This window comes from Triticum dicoccoides, chromosome 4A (genome assembly GCF_002162155.2).
Source record: "Triticum dicoccoides isolate Atlit2015 ecotype Zavitan chromosome 4A, WEW_v2.0, whole genome shotgun sequence".
NCBI classification, from domain to species: Eukaryota; Viridiplantae; Streptophyta; class Magnoliopsida; order Poales; family Poaceae; genus Triticum; species Triticum dicoccoides.
The window spans coordinates 576,253,779-576,263,942 of NC_041386.1; the positions used below are offsets into that span (position 1 = coordinate 576,253,779).

Consider the following 10,164-nt stretch of genomic DNA (forward strand, 5'->3'; position numbering starts at 1 on the left):
TCAGTCTCTCGGAGGTGCTCATAGGGATAGGGTGTGCGTGCGTGCGTTCATAGGGATGAGTGTATGCGCGTGTATATGAGCGCTTGTGTCTGTACTGATGCTCAAAAAAAAACAATAAGGTGTGCATCAAGGGCACTTCCTCATGTGTTCCACGTCATCACATGCATACTATTCGGGACGGCCAATGGCGAGAGAGATTGGCGCTGGCCAATTGGAAAGAGCTCTCTGTCCGCGTCGGTGAGGTAACGAGACAAAACCTCGTTCGCTTCGTCGCGAAGAGATAGGAAGAGAAATTTGACTTCAGCCCCACCTCCTTTGCTCTCCTGACGCACGTACCTCCTCTCCCAGAAATCCCACACAACCTCCTCTCCCCACACCCCAGCTAGGTTGCTGCCGCTCCTCCGGCGCTGGCGGGCTTCCTCGGCCTTTCCTCTCTCTGCCTGCGGTGCATCCCTGGATCCACGGAGGTGGATGGCAGGGGCCCTAAGGTTGATGGTGCTGAGGAGGAGGCGGAGCGGTTCTGTTGTTGGGTTGAGCGGCGGCCGGATTGGGTCGACCATGGAGATGGCCGTACGTGGCGTCGTTCTCGGGCAGAGAAGGGGAGGGGAGCGTGAGGTGAAGAGGAGGCCCATGGGAGCAGATCCGGCCGTCAACGGTAGGGTTGGCCATGGATATGGCCATCTGTGGCGGCGGCGTCAGGCAGAGAAGCGGAGGGAGGGCGAGATGAAGAGAGGATGGAGACGGAGACGGAGACGAAGAGCCCATGGAGAAGCTCCACCGATATCATCGGCGGTAAGAAGGCGACGCCCACCTCCACCTTCGTGCAGTCACCCAGGTACGCAGCCATCTTCCTTCTCCCCTATGCAGTTGTTGTTTCTTGCTAATTTATTGTACATTGCTCTGTTTCCCCCCGTACAATTTGGCCTTGCCTCGCTTGCTTCTACCTATTCGACTGAAAAGGCTGGAGAGTTCGATGGCGATACATTTTACTCCAATATCAATACTTGTTCTGCAGGTAAAATTTTGGAGTTATGCTAATCAGGAGGTGTTGCAGGAAATTGATATTGGCCATTCAGCAAATGTATTTTGCGCAAAATTTATCGAGGAAGCATTTGATGAAATATAAGTTTGAGAAGCAGGAGATGACGAGGTACAGCCTTTTCCAGTATATGTTTTCACTTATCTTTCCCAGTTATTCTTAGGCATATTTTAGGATAGGTTCATTTTTCTTTTCGAGGTTCGTCCGTTCGTGTTATCAATTTGTCTCGTTTAAATGGCATAAGGTGCAGGAAAATTTCTATGGAACTAGCTGCAATTTATTAATGTCACTCCAAGAGGGCCAAGCAAAGGTTTGAGTGACAATGTGCAACCCCTTTCCTCTAATTCCAACTGTGTCATGAATTCTTGTGTTGCTGCTATTCTGAAGGGCGTCATGTTGTTATTGTTGATGATTTAGTGCAATCTAGTGGAACTCTTACAAAATGCCAGGTTACCATTCTGTTGCAATCGCTGATTGGTAGTCTTGTGCCATCATTTCAAGTTGTCGTACCAAAAACTTAATGCCTTTCAGAATTCAAATTTTACCTGAGTCCACAATTGATAGTATTACCAGCAGGCTTAGTCATGTAAAGTTGAGACGTTCAATTTCGTTCCTTCTCCAAACCTGGTAATAGAGTCTGTGGCATGTGAATTTTCATGTTGTGGGTCAATTTGGTGTGACATATTTACTTCATTGTTCAGTGAAATGGAAGTAATACATTTCAAGTGTCAATTATGATGCTACATGTGACTTATAGTTGCATATACTATGTTGTTCCTTTTTGCCCCATGAGTATTTATGTTCTGTTCATTTGGCAGAAACTTTTGGTTGCTTATGTTGTCGCAAAAGTTACTGCCCATGTCACTCAAACTATGTTCCTGGTCAGTCGTATGAATGGTTCATGATCGTGAGTTCTGGTAATTGGTGGTTTCTCATTGTTCCCTATTTTTCAGCTAGGCAAACTTCACTTTGCTCATTCTTTCTCTTAATTCCAGCTGGGCCAGGTGAGCAGTTTGATTACTTCTGGATCACGGATTCGTGCCCTCAGACACTGAAAGCCATCAGCCAACCCTCCATTTGAGGTGTTGAGCCTTGCTAGCTCAATTGTTGACGCCCTTCAGATATGAATGTGGACTATGAAATGCGCTGCTCCCATATAGAGCTTTCATTTCTAGCTCGAGCAAAACAAATAATGTGAAGAGAGTCATCTAATTGTGTTGAATCTTTGCTCCATGTTTTGTTCTGTTGCCATCTTCCTTCTCCCGTTATGCATCCGTTGTTTGTTTGCTATTTTATTGGGCATATTTTCGACTGGAAGACACAAAGGAGGTTGTGTAGTGGGGATGGATATCTGGTGTTGGAAGAAGACGACGAGTAGCCAAATACTTCTAGGTATTATCGTTTGGCATGTTTCATTAAAATTCACATTTGCAAATATATGTGCTCAGCAGTCCTATCCCCAACTTCATGATGATGCTTCTGTTAAGTTCATGCAGCAACACAAATATTGGGTTTGTACCATGTATTGTTTGCTTGCCTAAAAACAGATGGTTGGTATATTTCTCGCAGTTTAGGAACACAGTGAAATAAGAAATGATATTTGAAACTTGAAAGCTTCTTGCGTTGGTAGAGCCCTATTGGGTTATCTTGGAAATAACAAATAAGGCAAAGGTTGTACAATGTACAAGCTGCACTTGTTTGGTTTTGATACTCTTGAATGGTTCATTGTAATTGTGCCTGCTGTCATTTGCATCATACAACCTTTTGTATTTTGCCTGCTATCATTTGACCTCTAGGAAAACAGAGGGAGATGAATTGGGCAGAAACCTGATGTCATGGAGGTTTGCTCATGACCGTGTGGTGATGTTTAGTCACCGGAAACAATTCTTGAGCATGAGTCTGTATTTTGTTTCCTTATTCAACATAGCAGTGTGGAAGCAAGAGAAAACTTATTACTAAATCAATTATCATTCTAATTACAGCCGTATCTTATGGCTTGGTCATTTGAATTACTGCATATCTATTCCATACTCGTGAGCAAAAGCTCTGGTTAAAATGCATAATTGGTAAATTACACTGCCCTGGTACACGACAATGTTAGTTTCAGGACCATGCTTTTTGCTGCTGGTGTGGTATATAACTGTGATGGTATATATCTTACAAAGTGTTTCTGACTCGTTCTTCTCAGACATAGTTTTTGTTTATTTATTTGCTGGAGGCGACCGCGTCGCCGCCCATGGACATCACTGGAGGAGGCACGGAAGACGGGCTCCGACTCCTCGGATTCAGACGAGGAAGGAGACGCCGTCGACGAGCTACGCATCCAGGCCCTGGAGCGCACCATGTTGGAGCAGCCTCTCGACTACGATTCCCATGTTCAGGTACTATGGTCCGCGGCATTCTCTCTAGATTACATGTCTGCACCAATGTCAGCAAGCATATGTTGCCTCGCTGCCATTGCTCTTTTGCGTATGAGCTTTGGGAGAGTCCATGATATATGGATATAGATGATCAAAAGAGTCCAGAGAGTTCATCTCAATTCTTTCAGAAAATTAAAATTAATCTTGCCACTTGAAACTTGGTTAGAGTGATATTTCTAACTTTGCCATCTGCACATATGTATGATTATGGTATCCCATAATTAGCACCATGGAATGGAGCTTCCTCTGCTCGGGACGCCGGTCATGTGCTCGTCAAGGTCCGCTGATCCTTTCGCCTCCAATCCCATTCCCAGTCCCAGAATAAGCAGCAGCATCAAGGTCCTATCCTCTCTCTTTTTATCCTGGTACTGTATCTCACTGGACCTGTTCATGTGTCAGACTGTTGTACTCGTCAGCATGCAATTACTTGCAATGAGACTCGGCATAATTACACATACATAACCCATCTTGAGCAATTGAGGGTACTAAAACACAGCAGGCCATTTCTTTGTAACAACAGAAAATCTTTGATTTCAGTGCTGTTGGATTCTAGATGCAAGCTAGACAATATGTTCGATCAACTGATGTTTGTGTAGGTTCGTGGTAGAACTGATGGCCACTGACACTGACACTGATAGTATAGGGTTGCAAGCCTCTGAAAGGCAGCAAGTAATCTGGTTCGCACTCCCATCCTATGTAGGTCGATGGTACTACTGACCAACCAGTGTTATTATTTTCTCAAATTGTGTTAACCTTTGTCAAGAATTGATGTGGGCAAGCTTTTACTGTTTCTTTTGCAGCCAGATAGCTGCAATTAGTGAAGAACAAGATAGCTTATGGAAGGACCATGCTATATTGCTACTTTGACTAAATAAAAATTCATGGATGCAGATGCTAGAGACATACAAGGTAAGTAGGTTTCATAATCCTCGAGAGTGGTTATTTTGCTTTCTTGAACGAGATTAAATGTGTTCTATTAGTTTATACTATAACGAGTACTCTCAGATTGGATTTTGTGTTCACTATAGAATCTTGAAAGAAGAGGTCTTAGAAAAACAAAGGGTCAATTTAACATATCTTAACAGGCACATGACCCAAGTTCCATTAGTTACATTCAACGTCTCGCTTGTTGCACTCTTATTCTCTTTAGCTCTGCTTTTCTATCTAGCTTCACGTAGCATTTTATTCTGACCGCACAATCTATACTGTGACTGTTCAAGCATGATTGTCTCCTACATAACCATACTACATTCCGTGCTTTTACAAAATTGAACCAAAAGAAACTACCTTTGTTTAACAATTTGTTTTTACAATGACTAGAAACTTCTAACTCCGAGAATTTCATTTTCATCCACTGCACTGTATCTCCGTCTTGCATTTTACTGTTAAATTCATCCACTGCAGTATTGCCTAATTTCTCTTACCACAGGACTACATTTCTTCAAACTCTGCTGGTTTTTAGTCCTTAAGCTACTCCAAACAGTAGATCCACGAACTTTGTAGCCCTTAAAAATGTGAATGATATATCAAGGAAGTGCCTGCTCCAGTGCTGACTAGGAAAATTAGATAGAGCTTTGATACTCCTATTTCTGTTCCCACCACGAACTCTACAACACTAAGGCCAAATTTTATATTGATCCTTTGCGTATTTTTCTTCATGTATAATTTCCAGTGCTGACAGCAGAAACTAATCTGATCCATCAAGCAATTATAAAATATCATGGGAATATTTCATCAGGCACCACCAAACTAACAATTCTTCACTTGACACTTTCAGAGCTTGTCATTGAGTGTATGACTGTTTTATAACTGAATAAGATTTGCTTTTCATCCACTGCATTATATGATAATCCTGTAATCTACAACCTAAATTCTATTATTATTTGCTTTACTTTCAACTTTCATCATTTACTTTAACATCTCGCTTAGTGCAATCTTCTTTTCTTTAGCTTTGCTTTTCCATTTAACTTCACAAACATTTTATTCTGACCACGCAAATTGAGAGCATCCTCCTCTGTTTAGCTTGGCGGGGCCAACGCCACCATCCTCACCGACGTCCAGCAAGCGCCATGCAACTAATGGTGTTGCTGCCATGACGACGCCTGCCTCCATGCTGATCGAGCTTTTCGACCTGCCCGGAATGGACAAGGTCATTTGGGCATCTGTTTTTTATGTGCTATTTGCTCTCTTTTTATAAGGAGTGTAGCTACATGATCAAATTTGTATGCGCACTGTAGTTCTATGTTGTATCTTTCTTTCTGAAGAAGCGACAATATGCTCTTGTCAGTGTTATTTTATTGCTATCCATTGCCATGTGCTACCAGATCAGAAAAGAGAAGTGAAAATGTGTATTTGATGTACCAAAGCTAAGAAATTTAGCTGTTTTCGTTAGTTTCAGCAACTGTTTGCCAGTACATAGGCTGCGCTGCCCTGACCACAAAAGCAAGTGAATGGTGCGGCCACCTACCAGGCACCGCCGAAGTTCCTCTCGGTACTACTATAAAACTTACTGGGCAATCATATTTAATTGTTGAATGTGTATAATCTGGTTCGAAATAATCCACCACCTAAGCAGATCAAAAAGTCTCTAAAATATTGTTGCTTGTTTTGTTATCAGATGTAAATTCTATTGCAAATTTCTTGCTTATATGTGCATGTTCGTAAACAATTAAAGAATAAAAGGGGTGAGAGGGTCGCTTGTCAATCTGGCACCGCACAAAATTTCTCTTAGAAGGCGCCACCAGGTGGCGCCCCAACACCTAGTAAATACCAAAGGACACCGCAACAAGCTCTGGTAATGGGGCTTGTCCCAAAAATCAGTGAATGATCAAGGCTTCAGTACAACAATTCCTCTAAAACATATTGTCCTGGACGATGAACAAGATAAATTTTTTCAAATAAGTCATGAGTACCCAGTACTTGCCATACAGCTTTGCTCGGCTACACTTGAACAGAAGATGTTTAATGTCTTCCGCTCCAATCGGCAAGTCTATGTCTTGCTTCTATCAGGGTGGTCCTAAGTCCTAATCGGCGCCTCAACCACCCAATCACGATACTAGCACCCTCATAGAAAGCCAGCGGTCCGCAGCCCATTAGCATGCTCATGCGCAGCTCGTTGGCTGCTCAACCATTAACTTTTGAAAAAGTGCAAGATTTTTTTTTAAGTAATAAAATATTTGAATTAAAAAACTTCACAAAAATTATGAATTTCGACATTTTTAAAAGTTCTTGTATATAAAAAATCATCAATTTTAGAAAAAAGTTCATCAATTTGAAAAAGTTCATCGATTTTGAAAAAAGTTCTCACCAATTTTGGGAAAATGTTTCACAAATTTAAGAACATTTCACGAATTTGGGGAAAAATTCACAAATTTTAAAAAGAACTGAATTTGGGAAACAGTTCATGTATTTAAAAAATAATAAAAATAATAAAAGAATAGTGAAATGAAAAATAAAAGAAAAAATGAACATAACAGGCCCAAACAAATAAAAAAATCCGACAGAAAGCTTCGAGAAGCTTCCTAAAACCGTTCCTAGAAGCTTCGCTGAACCAACAATCAAACTCCAGCGTACACTTTTAAAGGGCACCAAATAAGATCGGGGCTTCTACCGACACAAGAACGCATCGCCTCAAGACAGCTTGAAATGGGTCGGTATGGTTAACGTAGCTCCAATTTTTCTTAGTTTTGGTCATTTATATAAATTAGTCTGTTTGCCTAAAAATAATAAAATAAACCAGTTTGTATAGTTTATTTTTTTGGTTTTACTGCTGGTTTTCTCTCCTTTTTTCTTAGTGACTATATATTTTTGATTTTTTTGTAAATACATATACTCCAAAAATTAATGTACTTAATTTCTTTTTAAAATGTTCACCATAACACAGTGTAAAGTTAATAAAAACTATGTAATGGCAATAGAAAACGTTAGTGACATTTAAAAAATATTTACACCTTGCAAAAAATGAAATAAATTGGAAACGATCTTCACGTAATTCAAAAAGCTTTATACTATTTTTAAAATATATGTTAGATTTGGATATTTTATTAATCATGTATTAAAAAATGTCAAACACGTATAAAAATATTACATATGTATAAAAAATGCACAATGTGTATGAAAAATACAGACATTCAAACATATATTTCACAAATCTTAATCATTTATTTAAAAATATTAAACATGTACCAATTTTTTTATATGTACACTAAATATGCACAATTTTGTATGAAAAAATAGACATCAAAACAAATATTTCAAAAAAGGTTATTGATAAATTTGAAAAAATGTAACCTTTTACAAAAAATATTCCTGATGTATACAGAAAATATAGACATGTGTTGAGAAGAAAATAAATGAGAAGGAAAAGAAGTGAAGAAAACCGATGAAAACACAGAAAAGAACAAATCAAAGCAAAGAAAAAAAGAAAAAAAAGGAAAAGTGAAGATAAACAAAAAAAGACTGCTGCAAACAATGAAAAAGCCACTGAGAGAATCATAGAGGAAAAAAACCAGGGACGGTTTTTTTCATGCGTCATTTACCGGGCCGTCCGCTCGACGTTGGGGAATGATATTGAGGGGTCCGGCTGTAGATGCTCGAAGCAACCGTTAAGTGACAAATATCTGTGCATGTCAACGGATGTGGGTCATTCTAAGAAGGGGACTTTCAAATACTTGAGTGACAGAGTTTGGGACAAAGTAAAGGGTTGGATGAGCAAATGCCTGTCTGCGGGGGGCAAGGACGTGCTAATCAAGTCGGTAGCTCAGGCTATCCCGGTGTTCTCTATGGCATGCTTTAAGCTTCCTCGAGGCTTGTGTGATCACATCAAATCCATCATACGGAAATTTTGGTGGGGCTGCAAACAGGGTGAACGCAAACCGGCTTGGGTGTCATGGGATGTGATGACACGTCCAAAACACCTAGGCGGGCTGGGATTCAGAGATATGGAGATATTCAACCTAGCTTTGTTGTCGCGTCAGGCCTGGAGACTCTTGCAAGAACCATTGAGTTTGAGTGCAAGGATTTTGAAGGTTGCATACTACCCTGATAGTACGGTACTTAACACTGAGTTGGGATCTAGACCTTCTTAGATCTGGCGAGCTATCATGGAGGGGCTGGATTTGTTAAAGCAAGGAATTATTCGCAGGATCGGTAATGGACAAACAACGGAAATATGGAATGATAACTGGGTACCGAAGGAGATGACGCCACGGCCCATCACGTCGCTGGGCGGCAATCCCCCAAGGTATGTATCGGAGTTGCTGTCTCCAGCAACAGCCTCATGGAATGAGACTCTAGTCCGGACAGTTTTTTTGCCGATATATGCTGATGCTATTTTGAAGATTCCGGTATGCACACGTAATATAGAGGATTTCTGGGCTTGGCACCCGGACAAGAAAGGTAACTTTAGTGTTAGCTCAGCCTACAAATTTTTGCTTAAGACGAAGTTGCAAAGAGAGGAGTGGTTGTATGGGGGGAGGGGATCATCTCATTCTGAAAAATATGAACAAGCCTGGACCTATCTATGGAAATTGAAAATTCCTTCTAAGGTGCGAATCTTCCTATGGAGGTTTGCACATCATTCATTACCCACAACGGATGTTTTGAAGAGGCGAAACATGTCAGAACGAGATGTATGCCTGCTGTGCAGATGTGAGGATTCATGGCGCCATGCCTTGGTTGCATGCACGATGGCCCGGTGTGTTTGGGCGCTTTCGGATGAAGCACTGGTGTCAATCATGTCTGAACACGAGGAATCCACGCAAGAATTTGGTTATTCGAACTGAGTGAGAAACTGGACCATGCTAGCTTTACGAGGATGGTTATAACGCTGTGGTCATTATGGTATGCTAGAAGGAAGGCTATATATGAATCGATTTTTCAGAGCCCTCAACAAATGGCGTCCTTTATCAATAACTACATAGATGAGCTGGGCCAAGTGAACGCTAAGGGAGTGCAGGAAGGTACTCCTAGTGTTGCACCACCACGACCGAAGCAGTGGCTTCGCCCACTGAGTGGTAATGCGAAGATTAATGTTGATGGGGCTGTGGTGAAAACACGGAGAGGTGGAGCTGTTGCAGCTTTATGCGGCGACCAAGACGGACAATACTTGGGGTCATCGGCGGTGGTTTATTATGGGATCACTGATTCCTTAATGTTGGAGACTTATGCATGCCGCGAGGCCCAAGCTTTGGCGGACGATCTGGGAGAGCAGAAGGTCTGCGTGGCCTCGGATTGCCAAGAGGCGGTGAATGACATAAACAGGGGAACATGAGGCCCCAATGTTGTGTCGGTACATGAAATAATGAATCACTGTAATTGTTTTATTTCTTGCTCTTTTGTTTTCGAGCGTAGGAACTTCAATTTTGAAGCTTATAATCTCGCCAAGTTTGCTTGTAACCTAGAGATAGGTAGACATGTTTGGTTGGGCACTCTCCATGACCCAAACCTTATACCTATGACAATTGCTTTTGAATAAATAAAGCAAGCGAGATTTCTCAAAAAAAAAAAGCAACCGCTGCAATCATTTCTCGAGACACTGCAACTAGACGGATACGTATGTATAGATTGGCAAAATGTGGATCACAACAACATTATTTTGAACAAGATTAATTAGCCTGGACAAATAGCACGAGCATCTTTTTCGAACGTGCTCATACATTTGAGCGTGCATGTGCGATGCATGAACACACCTAGCATCGCTGCCTA

General features: G+C 41.3%; 1 long non-coding RNA gene across 22 annotated transcripts; it reads left to right on the forward strand.

Annotated features, from left to right (window-relative positions):
- The first annotated feature begins 298 nt into the window (after positions 1-298).
- LOC119286879 lies at positions 299-5,819 on the forward strand. Of its 22 annotated transcripts, none has more exons than XR_005140693.1 (7): positions 299-835; positions 1,016-1,150; positions 1,284-1,363; positions 1,858-1,956; positions 2,035-3,420; positions 3,685-4,368; positions 5,482-5,819. It is a non-coding gene; the product is annotated as an uncharacterized LOC119286879 (long non-coding RNA). The 22 variants fall into 22 exon arrangements; XR_005140683.1 differs by having other exon boundaries at positions 1,284-1,349; XR_005140688.1 differs by having other exon boundaries at positions 1,290-1,349.
- Positions 5,820-10,164: the final 4,345 nt, after the last annotated feature.